The sequence below is a fragment of the Macaca thibetana genome, chromosome X (assembly GCF_024542745.1).
Source record: "Macaca thibetana thibetana isolate TM-01 chromosome X, ASM2454274v1, whole genome shotgun sequence".
In the NCBI taxonomy this organism is placed as follows: Eukaryota; Metazoa; Chordata; class Mammalia; order Primates; family Cercopithecidae; genus Macaca; species Macaca thibetana.
This window is the reverse complement of record NC_065598.1, coordinates 53,301,231-53,319,008: the sequence shown is the minus strand read 5'-3', so window position 1 is coordinate 53,319,008 and position 17,778 is coordinate 53,301,231. Positions and strand designations below refer to the sequence as shown.

The 17,778-nt window shown below is 44.4% G+C and overlaps 2 protein-coding genes across 27 annotated transcripts in view; one reads left to right on the top strand and one right to left on the bottom strand.

Moving 5' to 3' along the window:
• Window positions 1-17,778, bottom strand: part of TSR2 (TSR2 ribosome maturation factor) — a 1,158,091-nt gene that overhangs the window by 556,060 nt on the left and 584,253 nt on the right. The window contains exon 1 of one of the 26 annotated variants that reach the window (XM_050777088.1): window positions 10,891-10,894. The exons of the other annotated variants lie outside the window; for them this stretch is intronic. The gene's annotated coding sequence lies outside the window, so the exon portion shown is untranslated. Of the gene's footprint in view, window positions 1-10,890; window positions 10,895-17,778 lie in introns of those variants that run through there. 26 annotated transcript variants of the gene reach the window in all.
• HUWE1 (HECT, UBA and WWE domain containing E3 ubiquitin protein ligase 1) overlaps window positions 1-17,778 on the top strand; it is a 650,778-nt gene that overhangs the window by 291,746 nt on the left and 341,254 nt on the right. The window lies entirely within an intron of this gene.

Below are 17,778 nucleotides of genomic sequence, written 5' to 3'. Positions count from 1 at the left end.
TTTGTTTTCAATGACTATATTGTCCAGTTCTAGAAGCTTTCTTTGACTCTTTTCACACCTGTCTTTTAAAAATACCATCTTGCTCTTTCTTTTTACTTTTGCATATATTCTTTCATGTCTCTTACTTAAACATACTATCTCTTAGTTTCTGTATGATAATCCTATTAGCTGACATTCCTAGGGATTTTAATTACAATGTTTGCTGTTTCTGCAGCTCTTGCTCGTGGGAAATTGTTTCTTCCTGCATTATTTTGTGATTTTGAAATTTGAGCTCCTATTTGGCAGGGCCTTGTGGGAGTCCTGTGGAGAGTGTCCCTCTAGAGATATGTTTGCTTCTGTCAGGCAGACAGCCCAAGGTCTCACTAGCCTGGGAGCACATTTAACGTTAATTTATCAGGTTGAGGGATCCTGGACCATAAGGACAGTATAAATAACTAAACATTGCACGTGACACAGGTTCATCTTTGTTTCCAACTCCCTGCCAACAGTGTCTTGAACGCCATTCTGTCATCCTCACATGGCCATTAAAACCCAAAATTGGCAGGGCGCGGTGGCTCAAGCCTGTAATCCCAGCACTTTGGGAGGCCGAGACGGGCGGATCACGAGATCAGGAGATCGAGACCATCCTGGCTAACATGGTGAAACCCCGTCTCTACTAAAAAATACAAAAAACTAGCCGGGCGAGGTGGCGGGCGCCTGTAGTCCCAGCTACTCGGGAGGCTGAGGCCGGAGAATGGCGTGAACCCGGGAGGCGGAGCTTGCAGTGAGCTGAGATCCGGCCACTGCACTCCAGCCTGGGCGACAGAGCGAGACTCCGTCTCAAAAAAAAAAAAAAAAAAAAAAAAAAAAACCCAAAAGCTATGTTACCAAGACTGGTAACCCAGCTCGGGAAAGCCACGGTGTCAGCTCAGGTGCTTATAGCATTGTGCTTTGGCTTCCTCTTCACTCTTGGCCCCCTGTGTATTGCCCTTAATCTTTTTGTGATATCAGCTATACACTTGACAGAACACTTGCTCCATTTTCTCTAACATGTCCGAGAGTTTTGGAGTGTGTCGGGGGAGGAAGGGGGATGGTAAATCAGGGTATCTCATCTTCTCTATTTCTAGATGCAGTCTTTTTTTCTTTTTTGAGATGGAGTTTCTCTCTTGTTGCCCAGGCTGGAGTGCAATGGCACTCTGGAGTAGAAGGGATTACAGGCGTCCGCCACCACGCCCAGCTAATGTTTTGTATTTTTAGTAGAAATGGGGTTTCACCAGGTTGGCCAGGCTGGTCTCGAACTCCTGACCTCAGGTGATTCACCTGCCTTGGCCTCCCAAAGTGCTGGGATTATAGGTGTGAGACACCGTGCCCGGCCGGCAGTCGTTCTTTAAACATGCCATTCTCTCTCTCTCTATGTCTTCCATACATGCTATTTCCTCCATGAAGAACATACCTTAGCGCTGTCTTTGCCTGGCTAACTCCTTCTCATACTTCAGGTTTAAGTTCAGCAGTCGGTTCCCCTAGGAGAAGATTTTGACCATCCCTGCCATGTCTGTGCTCCTCTAGCCCCGTACTACTGTGACGCGCTTACACTACTTCCTATTAACGTGCCTACCTTTTCTTCTAGCCTATGGTAGTAGGCATCCTGGCTGTGACTGTTCCCCCTGTGTCTCCACAGTGCTTAGTACAGACTTGTTGATTAATACCTTTTTTTTTTTTTTTTTTTTTTTGAGACAGTTTTACTCTTGTCGCCCAGGCTGGAGTGCAATGGCACAATCTTGGCTCATTGCAACCTCCGCCTCCCGGGTTCAAGCAATTCTCCTGCCTCAGCCTCCTGAGTAGCTGGGATCACAGATGCCCACCACCACGCCCGGCTAATGTTTTTTGTATTTTTAGTAGAGACAGGGTTTCGCCCATGCTGGCCAGGCTGGTCTCAAACTCCTGACCTCAGGTGATCCACCCGCCTTGGCCTCCCAGAGTGCTGGGATTACAGGTGTGAGCCACCGCGCCCGGCCTAATAACTATTTTTTAAATGCATGAACTTTCCCTCAGTCACTCCAGCTTTGAGAACTTAGGAATGGGCCCAGAATCAGCACACCAAGCTATCTACCTCACTCCATCTCACCACGTCAACCCTGTTCTGCTTACAAGGGATGTGACCATCTCAAAGACTTTTCCAAACCCCCTGGGACCCCAGTGCGACATCAGCCAATTTTGTTCCTCCGGACTCCATGATTAATTGAATACAATGTGTGATCTCTCATATCAGGCCACTCTGACTACTATCCTGACCTCGCTGCCCATTAGGGGCACCACACCAACATTCCTGGTAAGAGCACCCAGGTAAATGCCATTACCTCTGCCACTCAGGGTACACATCCTTATCAAAAGCAGGGATTCCAATTCAGCTGCAGTGGTTCCCATCAGCATTCTGTGGCCACTGAGAACAGCTGATGGAGCATTTAAAAAATACATCACCATTTTCTTCACCCAGTGTAGTCTCAGACTGTGGAGGGAGACTCTGCGGTCCCACTCAAGTTTGACATAGTCAGGGGGTAGGGTGACACACATGACAATTTCCCTCTAGCTTTCTCCAACATTCTAAATTACTTTCTCTACAACATGCCAAGGGATTTCACATGGTGCAAATTCTGCAAAGCCCATCCATATTGACAATTCACCTCAAACTAAAGTTGTGTTCCCCTACTTGGTCAAGCACTCTCAAAATGCGTTCCTACCGTAGCCATCACATTGTATTGGCCTTCTTTTCACGTTTGACTCTGCTTTTGTCCCCAAGCGGTTTTGGGTTCACTGCAAAGAATATCCACAAATCCTCCCAGAGATGCCCATTCCAAATATCAAGGTTGCACTATTTCCCAATTAACACTCTGATTTTCACAGATTTCGGGCTAGGCTGTACATTCAACTGGTATATATATATTTGTACATGGTCAAACTGTACAATTAGGTTTTGTACAGTTAGCCCCAAGAATCAAGCAATGTGAGATTCTTTAGCATAATCACAGAAAGTACTTGAGGTTTTTTTTGGTAACTTTTATTTTAGTTTCAGGAGTACATGTGCAGATTTGTTATGTGGGTAAATTGTGTGTCATGGGGGTTTGGTGTCTTGATTATTTCATCGCCCAGGTAATAAGCATAGTACCCAATGTGCACTTTTTCGATCCTTACCCTCCTCCCTCCCTCCACCCTCATGTAGGCCCCGGTGTGTCTGCTGTTCCCTTCTTTGTATCCATGTGTACTCAATCTTTAGCTCCCACTTGTAAGTGAGAACATGTGGTATTTGTTTCTCTGTCCCTGTGTTAGTTCTTTGAGATATCACCAAACTGCTTCCCACAATGGCTGAACTTACATTCCCACCAGCAGTGTATAAGTGGTCCCTTTTCTCCACAACCTCACCAGCATCTGACATTTTTTTGACCTTTTTTTTTTTTTTTTTTTTTTTTTGAGACAGAGTCTTGCTCTGGTGCCCAGGCTGGAGAGCAGTGGCGTGATCTCGGCTCACCACAACCTCCCCCTCCCCGGTTCAAGTGATTCTCCTGCCTCAGCCTCATGAGTAGCTGGGACTACAGGTGTGCACCACCATGCCCAGCTAATTTTTGTACTTTTAGTACAGTTGGGGTTTCACTATGTTGGCAAGGCTGGTCTCTAACTCCTGACCTCATGATCCGCCCGCCTTGGCCTCTCAAAGTGCTGGGATTACAGGTGTGAGCCACCGCACCTGGCCTGACTTTTTTTAAAAGAAAAAAAAAATTTTTTTTTTTGGGAGATGGAGTCTCTCTCTGTCGCCCAGGCTGCAGTGCAGTGGCGTGATCTTGGTTCACTGCAACCTCTGAATCAGGCTCCCGAGTAGCTGGGACTACAGGCTTGCACCACCATGCCCGGCTAATTTTTGTATTTTTTAGTAGAGACAGGGTTTCACCATATTGGCCAGGCTGACCTTGAACTCCTAACCTCAAGTGATCCTCCCTCCTCGCCCTCCCAAAGTGCTGGGAATACAGGCATGAGCCACTGCACCTGGCCTTTGACCTTTTATTTTAGCTCACTGCAAGCTCCGCCTCCCGGGTTTACGCCATTCTCCTGCCTCAGCCTCCCGAGTAGCTGGGACTACAGGCGCCCGCCACGTCGCCCGGCTAGTTTTTTGTATTTTTTTAGTAGAGACGGGGTTTCACCGTGTTAGCCAGGATGGTCTCGATCTCCCGACCTCGTGATCCGCCCGTCTCGGCCTCCCAAAGTGCTGGGATTACAGGCTTGAGCCACCGCGCCCGGCCTGACCTTTTAATAATAGCCATTCTGACTGGTGTGAGATGATTTGTCATTGTGGTTTTGATTCGCATTTCTCTAATGATCAGTGATGTTGAGCATTTTTTCATATACTTGTTGGCCGCATGTAAGTCTTCTTTCTAAAAGTGTCTGTTCATGTCCTTTGTACACTTTTTTGTTTTTTGAGACGGAGTCTCGCTCTGTTGCCCAGGCTGGAGTGCAGTGGCCGGATCTCAGCTCACTGCAAGCTCCACCTCCTGGGTTTATGCCATTCTCCTGCCTCAGCCTCCCGAGCAGCTGGGATTACAGGCGCCCGCCACCTCGCCCGGCTAGTTTTTTTTTTTTTTGTATTTTTTAGTACAGACGGAGTTTCACCGGGTTAGCCAGGATGGTCTCGATCTCCTGACCTCGTGATCTGCCTGTCTTGGCCTCCCAAAGTGCTGGGATTACCGGCTTGAGCCACCACGCCCGGCCCTTTTGCACACTTTTTAATGAGGCTGTTGGGTACTGTAGCGTTGCAGTATAGTTTGAAGTCGGGTAGCATGATGCCTCCAGCTCTGTTCTTTCTGCCTGGTATTGCCTTGGCTATCTGGACTCTTTTTACCTTTCATATATTTTTCTTCCTTTTTTTTTTTTTTGAGACAGAGTCACACTCCCACCCAGGCTGGAGTGCAGTGTTGTAATCTCGGCTCACTGCAATCTCCACCTCCTGGGTTCAAGCAATTCTCGTGTCCCAAGTAGCTGGGATTACAGGTACATGCCACCACACCGGGCTAATTTTTGTAGTTTTAGTAGAGATAGGGTTTTGCCATGTTGGCCAGGCTGGTCTTGATCGTCTGGCCTCAAGTGATCTGCTCGCCTCAGTCTCCCAAAGTGCTGGGATTACAGGCGTGAGCCACTGAGCATGGCCAATACGAATTTTTTTTTTTTTTTTTTTTGAGATGGAGTCTCACTCTGTCACCCAGCCTGGAGTGCAGTGGCACAATCTTGGCTCAGTGCAACCTCCATATGAATTTTAAAATAGTTTCTTCTAGTTCTGTGAAGAATGTCATTGGTAGTTTGATAGGAATAGCATTGAATCTGTAAACTGCTTTGGGCAATATGGTCAGTTTAACAATATTGATTATTCTAATCCATGGGTATGGAATATTTCTCCATTTGTTTGGGAAATCTCTGATTTCTTTCAGCAGTATTTTGTAATTCTAATAATAGAGGTTTTTTACTTCCTTGGTTATCTGCGTTCCTAGGTATTTCATTGTTTTTGTGGCCATTGTGAATGGGAGTGCCTTTCTTATTTGGCTCTCGGTTTGGCTGTTGTTGGTGTACAGGAATGCTAGAGATTTTTGTACACTGATGTAGAACTGAAGGGAGAAATCGCAATATAATAATATGGGAGAAATTTAATACCTCACTTTTGATGATGGATAGATTATATCAATATGGAAACAAGCTGAACAATGCTTTAGATAAGATGGAACTTACAGACATATATAGAACAGTCCATCCAACAGCAGAAGAATGTACATACAGTTGTTCCTCAGTATCTATGGGAAATTCATTTTAGGACCCTGGGCCATGTAAACCAAAGTCCACGGATGCTCGAGTCTGTTACATAAAATGGTATAGTATTTCCATATAACCCATGCACACTCTCCGATACACTTTTTAAAAATCTTTTTTTATTTTTTATTTTTCAAACAAAGACTCACTCTGTTGCCAAGGTTGAAGTGTAGTGGCGCCATCATGGCTCACTGCAGCCTTGACCTCCCAGGCTCAAGTAACCCTCCCACCTCAGCCTTCCGAGTAGCTGGGACCTCAGGTGCGCACCACAATGCACAGCCCTGCTGATTTTTGTATATGTATATTTTTTTATAGTTACAGGGTTTCACTGTGTTGCCCAGACTGGTCTCAAACTCCCAGGCTAAAGCCATTGCCCTCCTAGGCCTCCCAAAGTCCTGGGATTACAGGCGTGAGCCACTGTGCCCAGCCAACCTCCCATATACTTCAAATCAAATCAAGATTACTTATAAAGGCCTGGAGCGGTGGCTCACACCTGTAATCCCAGCACTTTGGGAGATGGAGGTGGATGGATCACGAGGTCAGGAGTTCGAGACCAGCCTGGCCAACGTAGTGAAACCCCATCTCTACTAAAAAATACAAAAATTAGCCAGGCATAGTGGCAGGCGCCTGTAATCCCAGCTACTCAGGAGGCCGAGGCAGAAAAATCACTTGAATCCGGGAGGCAGAGGTTGCAGTGAGCTGAGATCAAGCCACAGCACTCCAGCCTGGTGACAGAGAGACTCCATCTCAAAAAACAAAAAAGATTACTTATAATACCTAATACAATGGAAATGCTGTGTAAATAGTTGTTATACTATATCGTTTAGGGAATAACAGCAAGGAAAAAAGTCTGTATATGTTCAATATGGACACAAGCACCCATTTGTTTTCAAATATTTTCAGTCCATGGTTAGTTGAATACGCAGATGGGGAACCCACAGATATGGGGCCAAATGTACTTATCAAGAGTGTGTGGAACATGTTTCCAGGAGAGATCATATAAGTCTTAACAAATAGTTAAGTATTAACAAATTTTTTTGTTGAACATTTCTCTAAAGAAGATATACAAATGGCTAACAGAAATATGAAAAAGTGCTCAACATTTACTAATCGGGAAAATGCAAATCAAAACCACAATGGGATATCACCTCATACCTGTTAGGATGGCTATTAGTGAAAAAACAAAAGATAACAAGTGTTGGTGAGGATATAGAGAAAAGGGAATCCGGATACACTGGTGGTGGGAATGTAAATTGGTGCGACCATTATGAAAATCAGTATGGAAGTTCCTCAAAAAATTGAAAATAAAACTACCATAGGATGCAGCAATCCCACTTCTGGGTATTTATCCAAAGGGATTGAAATCAGGATCGTAAAGAGATACCTGCACTCTCGTGTTCATTGCAGCACTATTCACAACAGCCGAGATATGAAAACAACCTAAATGTCCATTGACAGATGAATAGATAAAGAAAATGTGGTATATACTCACAATGAAATATAATTCAACCTTTAAAATGAAGGTGATCCGGCCATTTGCAACAACATGGATGGACATGGAGGACATTATGCTAAGTGAAATAAGCCAGGCACAGAAAGAAAAATACTGTATTTTGTCTATAAGTGCTCCACACCCTTTTTTTTTTTTTTTTTTGAGACGGAGTCTCGCTCTGTCACCCAGGCTAGAGTACAGTGGCGCGATCTCGGCTCACTGCAACCTCCGCCTCCTAGGTTCACGCCATTCTCCTGCCTTAGCCTCCCGAGTAGCTGGGACTACAGGCGCTCGCCACCACACCCGGCTAATTTTTTTTTGTATTTTTAGTAGAGACGGGGTTTCACCATGTTAGCCAGGATGGTCTCGATCTTCTGACCTCGTAATACGCCCGCCTCGGCCTCCCAAAGTGCTGGGATTACAGGCGTGAGCCACCATGCCTGGCGTGTTCCACACTTTTATGTGGAATCTAAAATAGTCAAACTCATAGAAGCAGAGAGTACAATGGTGGTTGTCCAGGGCTGGTTGGGGAGGGTGGGGGTAAATAAAAAGATGATGGTCAAAGGGTACAAAGTTTCAGTTACACAAGGTAAATAAGTCCTGGAGATCTACTATACAGCATAGTTCTTATAGCTAACAATACTGTATTGTATACTTAAAATTTGCTAAGAGAGTAGTTCTTATGTTAAGTGTTCTCTCCACAAGAAACAATTATAGTAATGAAGGGGGCAGGAGGAAATTTTGGGAGGTGGTGGACATGTCTATGACCTTGATGGTGGTGACAGCTTCACAGATGATATACTTATACCCCAAATCATCGAGTTGTGTACATTAAATATGCACAGCTTTTTACATGTTAATCATACCTCAATAAAGTGGCTTAAAAATAAAGAAAGAAAGAAGGGATGGATTTAAGTCCTAGCGGCAATAACTTAATGTGTGACTATGGGATAATTGTTCGAACTTTCTGGACGTTGCTTGTCTCATAATACTACTCTTACATCACTGGTTTTCTCCTAAATTCAGGAGGGGTGTGTGTATGTCTGCGTGTGATATGCTTTTCCTAGTGTCTTCAAATTTTTGCTAAAGGCTCGTGTCTGAAATAAGTATGACAAAACTTCCATATTCTAAAGAGGAGCTGCCAGATACACTTTTGTTCATATTTTAGTGGAGGACACCGACAACAAAGCAAAGAAATTGGTAAAATGTGCGAAAAGTCTATGGTGGTCAGTGCTATGGAAAAAATAAAGCTGGGAAAGGCAACCAGGCACACTGGCATGCCCGGATTGCAACATTAAATAGGGTGGGGAGGGCATGCCTCACTGAGAAGGTGGCATCTGAATAAACAGAGGGAGCTGAGGGAATGAGTCAGGCAGATAAGAGGGGCAAGAGCATTCCAGGAACAGGGAACCATGGACGGACGCAAAGCGTCTGAGGCGGTAGCATACCTATCCTGTTCAAGAACCAGCAAGGAGGCTAGTCTGTCAGGAGCCAGGAGAGTGTCGGGGAGAGATTGTTAGGAGAGGAGGCAACAGAGATTGTGTATATAAGAGAAAACTGCAGGCCAGGCGCGGTGGCTGAAACCTGTAATCCCAGCACTTTGGGAGGCTGAGGCGGGTGGATCACCTGAGGTCAGGAGTTCGAGACCAGCCTGGCCAACATGGTGAAACCCCACCTCTACTGAAAATGCAAAAAATTAGCTGGGCGTCTTGGCACATGCCTGTAATCCCAGCTACTTGGGAGGCTGAAGCAGGAGAATCACTTGAACCCGGGAGGTGAAGGTTGCGGTGAGCCGAGATTGCGCCACTGCACTCCAGCCTGGGCAACAAGAGTGAAACTCTGCCTAAAAAAAAAAAAAAAAAAGAAAAGAAAACTGCAGATTCCTTGAGAGAAAATTACATGAAGGGAATTTGTAGGCACAGTGAGCACTTTGGCCTTCCCAACCTAAACCTAGTGTGGGCCACCCTAAGAGAAATGCTCACAGTTTGGGGTTGTTGGTCAGAAAGAATAATGGACAGGGCTCTCCCTGAGCTACAGAAACATGGAAATCTGTGGCATGTTTCTTCCAGAGCCAAACATGAGAAAATTCTTGACGTGATCTCAGGATTTGGGGGTGTATGTAAAGACGGAGACTGGGGCCTGCATGAAGAATTGCCTGGGAAACCTGGCTGTCTGGGAGGTAGCTGAGCATGCAGTCCTCTGGAAAGGATCTCATCCAAGAAGATGGCCTGCCAGAGTGATGGAGAATCAGAAGAAAGAGGCAGTGAATTGCAAGGGGAGCAGGAACAAGAAGGTGGGTGGGGAGAGGAGAGAACAGTTGGAGAGAGTATTGTCGACAAAAAGAGTCAAACTCTGTAAAATATTTGAAGAGATTTATTCTGAACCAAATACGAGTGACCGTGGCCCATGATGCAGCCCTCAGGAGGCCCTGAGAACATGCGCCCAAGGTGGTTGGGGTACAGCTTGGTTTTACATATTTTAGGGAGGCATGAGACATCAAATACATTTAAGAAATGCATTGGTTTGCCGGGCGCGGTGGCTCACTCCTGTAATCCCAGCACTTTGGGAGGCCGAGGGGGGCAGATCACGAGGTCAGGAGATCGAGACCATCCTGGCTAACACGGTGAAACCCCGTCTCTACTAAAAATACAAAAAAATTAGCCGGGCATGGTGGTGCGTGCCCGGCTACTCGCACCGGCTACCGGCACTGTAGTCCCAGCTACTCGGAGGCTGAGGCAGGAGAATGGCGTGAACCCAGGAGGCAGAGCTTGCAGTGAGCCGAGATGGTGCCACTGCACTCCAGCCTGGGCGACGAAGCGAGACTCCGTCTCAAAAAAAAAAAAAAAAAAAAAAAGGCAGGACAACTCAAAGCGGGGGCTTCCAGGCTATAGGTAAATTTAAACATTTTCTGGTTGACAATTGCTTGAGTTTGTTTAAAGATCGGGGATCCATAGAAAGGAATGTTCAGGTTAAAGATAAAGGATTATGGAGACCAAGTTTTATTGTGCAGAGGAAGCCCTTAGATAGCAGACTTTAAAGACAGCCGATTGTAAATTGTTTTTTTATTGGATTAAAAGGGTGCCTGGCTCTTAGTTGATTATCTCCTGGATCTGGGAAGAAAAAAAAGGAAAACAAAGGGGGAAGGCGATTCTCTATAGAATGTGGGTTTTTCCCACAAGAGACTTTGCAGGGCAATTTCAAGGTATGGCAAGGAAATATATTTTTGGGGTTAAATATTTTCTTCTTTGTCTCATAATGTTATGCCGGAGTCAGACTGAAAAGTAAGTCACAATATATAGGGTCAAATAAAATCCATCTGATGAGAATTTATGGTTTGTAGGGCATGACTCCCAGACCCCTTAGATAAAAATTTGGGCAAGATAAAAAATCAGAACTCAGTCCTCAGTATCACCTGCTTGGGGGAATGTGGCAGTGCAGAGGTCCCCACAGAGTGACTCTGAGGTACCAAAAATGCAGCCTGTGAGAAGGAGCCAGCATCTGGACTCCTGCTGCAGCCCAGGGTGCTAATATTCAGAATAAATAGACATAGTTACTTTTCCCCTTTTCTGCTAATAATTCCCCTCGCCCCCACTTCTGGAAGAGACAGTGGGGTTTGAGGGGAGAGAGTGGAGGTGTTAAAGGACCCATCAGCCAGGGGCAGTGGCTTAGGCCTGTAATCTCAGCACTTTGGGAAGCTGAGGCAAGTGGATCACCTGAGGTCGGAGTTCGAGACCAGTCTGGCCAACGTGGTGAAACCCCGTCTCTATTAAAAACACAAAAATTAGCTGGGCGTGGTGGCAGCTGCCTGTAATTCCAGCGACTCGGGAGGCTGAGGCAGGAGAATCTATTGAATCCGGGAGGCACCGAGATCATGCCATTGCACTCCAGCATGGGTGACAAGAGTAAAACTCTGTCCCCGCCCAAAATAAATAAATAAATAAAAGAAAAGAACAGACCGCATCCTCTGCAAGTCCTGGAGCTAGGGACCTTCAGCCTGAACTGAATGATGGAAAAGAAGATGATTTAAATTGATGAGAAGTTGAAGCCTTTGCTTAGAATGGACTACACTTTAAAAAAAATTCTGAGTAGTTTGTGTGGATTTTTCAAATACTGTATCTGAAAATGAGACTGTTATTTTTTATGAAAGTGATAGGAAATTGTGGTATCAACATGAGAAGCCGCTAAGAGGCGGAGAAGTATATATTGTAGAATGTATTTAAAGGCAAAAGTGAGAAAAATGTAAGAGGATTTCCCACTGTGTCCCCATTGAGTTCATTTCATTCAAGAAACCACTTACATGTGTAAAGTATCTGGAATCTAGGAGTCTTTTGCTATTATTTATTTGTACTACTAAAAGCCAGAAGCTGGATCTGTAAATTACAGTATTCTTGCAATAAATTCCTTTTGTATTCTAATTAGCTAGCATAAGGTTTTGTTGCTTGACCCCAAGAACTTCGAGTCCTCACAGCATTTTAATCTCTTTTTTTTTTTTTTTTTTTTTTTTGAGACGGAGTCTCGCTCTGCCGCCCAGGCTGGAGTGCAGTGGCCAGATCTCAGCTCACTGCAAGCTCCACCTCCCGGGTTCACGCCATTCTCCTGCCTCAGCCTCCCGAGTAGTTGGGACTACAGGCGCCCGCCACCGCGCCCGGCTAGTTTTTTGTATTTTTTAGTAGAGACGGGGTTTCACCATGTTAGCCAGGATGGTCTCGATCTCCTGACCTCGTGATCCGCCCGTCTCGGCCTCCCAAAGTGCTGGGATTACAGGCTTGAGCCACCGCGCCCGGCCCTGCATTTTAATCTCTGGTTCTATTGTTCTTGAGATTCCCCAGCATCTTTGCATTTCCTATAATTTGATTGTTTACAGATTTAAGAGTTCCTTGGATTCAGTGAGGCAATAAACCTCTTTTTTTTTTTTTCTTAAGAGTTCCAGCAGCCTAGTGGCTCACGCCTGTAATCTCAGCAGTTTGGGAGTCCTAGATGGGCAGATTACCTGAGGTCAGGAGTTCGAGACCAGCCTGGCCAACATGGCAAAACCCATCTCAACTAAAAATACAAAAATTAGCCAGGCATAGTGGCGCGTGCCTATAGTCCCAGCTACTTGGGAGGCTGAGGCAGGAGAATTGCTTGAACCCGGGAGGTGGAGGTTGCAGTGAGCCGAGATCGTGCCATTGTACTCCAGTGTGGGCGACAGAGCGAGACTGTCTCAACAAAAAAAAAAAAAAAGAGAGAGAGAAAGAGAGAAGAGAGCGCCTGCTGTCTATTTCATCATCTGAAACCATGGCCTAGAGGTGCATTTGGGCCCCTGGTCGCACCTGACAGAACCAATATCCATCACCTCAATTCCTCAGGAGCTTCCCATACTCCATTTCCACACTATGCCCAGCCCTCAACTGATTCATTTCATTTCTGCCTCTGAATTTTTTCTGACATATCAGTTAGGATCAGGTTCAGGTACATGAAACACACACACACACACACACACACAGCACGCACACACTTGTTTAAGAAAACAGAAGCTGACTCCCATCTGACGTAAAATAAATCTGGAGGTAATCAGTCCAGGATGGGGTTGGGGTTCCGTGAACCCATCAGGGACCAGCTTCTCTCTGGCTCTTGGCTCTGCCATCCCTACAATGTGGCTCTCTTCCTCATGCTTAAGATGGCACTTGGAACTCTAACCATCTCACCAACATTTAACTAGCAGGAATGAGGAAGGGTAGAACTGTGTGGGTCCTCCCTTTAAAATCACTTCCCAGAAGTGCTATATCCTTCTTGATCTCATGAACACAGAACTTAATCACATATACACAATTTGCTATGACAGAAGTTGAAGAATGTAGACACTCTGTGACATTTTCTACATGCACTTTAACATATCACTTTCCCAGCTCTCCTTGTCTTAAATCCTGCAACCTTGATCCTTCCATGTCCTTGACCAACTGACCAAACAATTAGTGCTAATCTTTACTCAGTACAGATCTTACCTGTGACCATCTCACCTTCTAGGCAAAATTAAAAATCAGATATAATAGCTGAAGTTTTGCCCCTTGAAAGGAATTCCTTTCTCAAGTGGCTTTCAGAACCACCCCTAAGTGGGACTGTAATACTGCAGTCATCTATTTCCTACTGGTCAAATTACATGTTCAATCTCAGGTTTATGGACCAGCAAGTGAGGTAATGAGAAAAGGAAAGATTGAAGATTCATCAACACCAAAGCAGTATATTCATTCGGCTTTTCCTGAAATTACAAGGTCACTGCTTCCCTCTATCCTCATTTCACTTAGTTTCTTCTCATTCCCAAGCCTAATCCACTCTTCTCTTGTTGATTCCTTAAGACACACACGCCCCACCCAGTACCAACACATACTTTCAATAAACTCCCTTTTGCTTGAGTTGCCCAGAGTCAGCTTATGTTGTTCGTATTCAACAATCCTGAGTGACACAGAAAATGGTATCAGGAAGTAGGATTCAGGCAATGACTCCCTGGGAAATTTGGAATTTCTTATCTAGTTGATTTGGGACAGGAGAGAGTAAAGCTCCTATTCATATGACAGGAGTATAGAGATAAAATCGCTAAGTTTTTTCTTCTGAGCACCTGGAATAAAGTGTCCATGGTGCACAAGCTTTAAATGATCACATAACTTCTGTCAGGCAATGTGAAGAAAGCATGAAGGATTCAAGCACCATAGGTCATGGTGCTTGCATCCGACCTCACTAATTAACTTCAAGGAAGAAAGTAATGAACTCACTTAATCATCATCACAAAATATGGATTAAAACTCAAGCATTTTCACTGGAAGTGCTAGCCAGAGCAATCAGGCAAGAAAAGAAATAAAAGGTATCCAAATAGGAAGAGAGAAGGTCAAACTGTCCCTGTTTGCAAAAGATATGATTCTATGCCTAGAAAACCCCATAGTCTCTGCCCAAAAACTCTTTATTCTGATAAACAATGTCATCAGTTTCAGGATACAAAATCAATGTACAAAAATCAGTAACATTTCTATACACCAACAACATCCAAGCTGAGAGCCAAATCAAGAAAGTAATTCCCATTCACAACAGCCACAAAAAGAATACTTGGGAATACAGCTAAATAGGGAGGTGAAAGATCTCTACAAGAATTACAAAACACAGCTGAAAGAAATCAGAGATGACACAAACAAATGGAAAAACATCCCATGCTCATGGATAGGAAGAATCACTATCGCTAAATGGCCATACTGCCTGATATAATCTGGATATTTGTCCCCATCCAAATCTCATGCTGAATTTTAATCCCCAGTATTGGAGGTGGGGCCTTGCAGGAGATGATTCAATCATGCAGCTGGTTTCTCATGAATAGTTTAGCACCATCCCCTTGGTGCTGTCCTTGTGATAGTGAGTGAGTTATCACGAGATCTGATCATTTAAAAGTGTGTGTCACCTCCCCAACCCTCTCTTGGTTCTGCTTTCACCATGTGACATGCAAGCTCTTGTTTGGTCTTTCACCATGATTGTAAACTTCCAGAGGCCACCCCAGAAGCAGATGCCAGAGCTATGCTTCCTATACAGACTGCAAAACTGTGAGTCAATTAAACACTTTTTCTAATAAATCACCAAGTCTCAGGTATTTCTTTATAGCAATGCAAGAAACATCCTAACACATTTCCCAAAGCAATTTAAAGATTCAATGCTATTCCTATCAAACTACCAATGACATTCTACACATAACTAGAAAAAATTATTCAAAAACTTATATGGAATGAAAACACAGCCCAAATAGCCAAGGCGATATTAAGCAGAAAGAACAAAGCTGGAGGCATCACGCTACCCGACTTCAAACTATACTACAAGGTTACAGTAGCCAAAACAGCATGGTACTGGTACAAAAACAGGCACATAGACCAATGGAAGAGAATAGAGAGCTCAGAGATAAGGCTGCACACCTGCAACTATCTGATCTTCCACAAAGTTGACAAAAATAAGCAATAGGGAAATGACTCCCTATTCAATAAATGGTGCTGGGATAACTGGTTAAACATAGGCAGAAGATTGAAACTAGAACCCTTCCTTACACCATACATAAAAATCAACTCAAGATGGATTAAAGTCTTAAATGTAAAACCCAAAACTATAAAAACCCTGGAAGACAATCTAGGCAATACCATTCTGGACATAGGACCTGGCGAAGATTTCATGACAAAGATACCAAAAGCAATTGCAATGAAAACAAAAATTAACAAAAGGGACCTAAATAAACTAAAGAGCTTCTGCACAGTAAAAGAAACTATCAAAAGAGTAAACAGACAGCCTACAGAATGGGAGAAAATATTTGGAAACTACGCCTCGGACAGAGGTCTAGTATCCAGCATCTGTAAGGAACTTAAATCTACACACAAAAAGCAAACAACCTCATTAAAAAGTGTGCAAAGGACGTGAACACTTTTAGAGAGAAGACTTACATGCGGCCAACAAGTATATGAAAAAAATGCTCAACATCACTGATCATTAGAGAGATGCAAATCAAAACCACAATGACATAACATCTCACACCAGTCAGAATGGCTATTATTAAAAGGTCAAGGCCAGGTGCAGTGGCTCACGCCTGTAATCCCAGCACTTTGGGAGGCCTGAGGTCAGGAGTTCGAGCCCAGCCTGGCCAACATGGTGAAACCCTGTTTCTACTAAAAATACAAAAAATTAGCTGTATCTGGTGGCGCACGCCTGTAGTCCCAGCTACTAAGGAGGATGAGGCATCAAATAAAAGGTCAAAAAGTATCAAATGCTGGTGAGCTTATGGAGAAAAGGGACCACTGATACACTGCTGGTGGGAATGTAAGTGAGTTCAGCCATTGTGGAAAGCAGTTTGGCGATATCTCAAAGAACTAACACAGGGGCAGAGAGTCCCTAGAAGAGTGTTTTGCAAACTTTTCTGACAGAAACCCCAGGAAGAAACGTATTTTGTGTTGTGCCCTGGAGAACACAAGCATGCATGCCCGCATGCATATAAGCACACATGTATATGCCAGTGAAATGACATTTTCATAAAACAATATTCACCCTAACTGCATGCAATGCAATCGGATATTTTCTATTCTATTTTCTTCCGGGTCACTTGTTTTTTTGTTTTTGTTTGTTTGTTTTTTGAGATGGAGTCTTGCTCTGTCACCTAGGCTGGAGTGCAGTGGCACAATCTCGGCTCACTGCAACCTTCACCTCCTGGGTTCACGCCATTCTCCTGCCTCATCCTCCCGAGTAGCTGGGACTATAGGCACTCGCCACTATGCCCGGCTAATTTTTTGTATTCTTTAGTAGAGACGGGGTTTCACTGTGTTAGCCAGGATGGTCTCAATCTCCCGACCTCATAATCCACCCGCCTCGGCCTCCCAAAGTGCTGGGATTATAGGCGTGAGCCACCGCGCCCGACCCAGTTCACTTGTTTAATGTCGTTATACCCACTAAAGTAACACCCACTAAAGTAACTCCACAACACGTCCCCTATAGTGTCATGGCCGGCAATTGAAAAATGTTCTCATATACACCTAAAAGTGAAATTCTTGGACCTAGATTACTGGCATCTTTGATTTGACTCAAAATTTCTAAATACTTATCTAAATTCTACTCTCTCAAGTGATTATGCCTTTGCTCCACATTCTCATTAACTCCCAGTATTTTCTTTCTTTTCTTCTTTTTTTTTTTGGATGGAGTCTCACTCTGTTGCCCAGGCTGGAGTGGTGCAGTGGCCTGATCCGGACTAACTGCAATCTCCGCCTCCCAGGTTCAAGCGATTTTCCTGCCCCAGCACCCCTGAGTAGCTGGAATTACAGGTGCGCACCACCACACCTGGCCAATTTTTGTATGTTTAGTAGAGACGGGGTTTTGCCACGTTGGCCAGGCTGGCCTCGAACTCCTGACCTCAGGAGATCTGTCCACCTCGGCTTCCCAAAGTGGTGGGATTACAGAGGTGAGCCACCGCACCTGGCATCACTCATTGTTTTCTAAATGTGAAAAAATTTGCTCATCTCTTTAGTGCGAAATTGTCTAGAGTAGAAAAATATTACAGTAGCAAAAGGAAGAGGTAGAGTTTGGTTTTCATCTGTGGCTTTCTTTTCTTGTTCTTCTTTTTTTAGTGTTTGTTGATGTAATCAGCGTTTTGGGTTTTTAAAATGAGATCTACTAGAATATACTTAAATACTTACGTTAATGATGTTGAGGGGAGGAAGAAATGAATGATTCTGAAAACTGTGTATTTGGAAGCAGAGAGTCAAAGGCTCAAAGTACTTGAGGCGGGATGGAAATCCAAGTGCACGTGAAGGGATCAGAGGAGAAATATTTTCTCCCTTGTAAGCGGAGGGAGAAGTTGGATTAGAAGTAATGCAGATTTAACACTTTGGTGATGGGAAGATGAGGGGCTTTGTTTCAAGACAGACATGGTGCCTGTGCTCCGGAGCTTACAGTCCAGCAGAAAAACAGTCAGTAATTAGAAG